Here is a 435-nt window from a genome sequence, read left to right as displayed (position 1 = left end):
CTCAGCAACTGCTCTTGCCATCCATCAGAACTCACCGCGTGAGTGCCATGTGGTGTAATATTTGCTTGAAACACGAGAGGAAGTCTTTGAAGGAAAGCCAGATGACATGGAAATGGAAGAGGTGACAGAGGGATGCTGTTAGATGTGTACATTTTCCATTTAGCCCTGCTAGCCATTTTTGTACCTGGTGTGTGTTGGTTCAAAACTGTCATGATGTGTTTTGTAAAGACATGTCATGATGTGTTGATTGGCAGGCCTGTCTCAGCTTGGCTGCTAGGATGTGGCAAGTGAGGAAGGGCAAACTGTGTCGGAGGAATAAGCAGCGTTAAGGTCTGTCATTTCCCTTGTGAAGTGTTAATAATGGAATGATTTGTCTTTTTCACAGGAGAACCTGTAGTCTGTTTGTGCTGACCACCGGCAGCTGAGCAAAGCATC

This window comes from Gavia stellata, chromosome 30 (assembly GCF_030936135.1).
Source record: "Gavia stellata isolate bGavSte3 chromosome 30, bGavSte3.hap2, whole genome shotgun sequence".
In the NCBI taxonomy this organism is placed as follows: domain Eukaryota; kingdom Metazoa; phylum Chordata; class Aves; order Gaviiformes; family Gaviidae; genus Gavia; species Gavia stellata.
The sequence above is the reverse complement of the archived record's forward strand: the minus strand, read 5'-3'. Positions refer to the sequence as shown.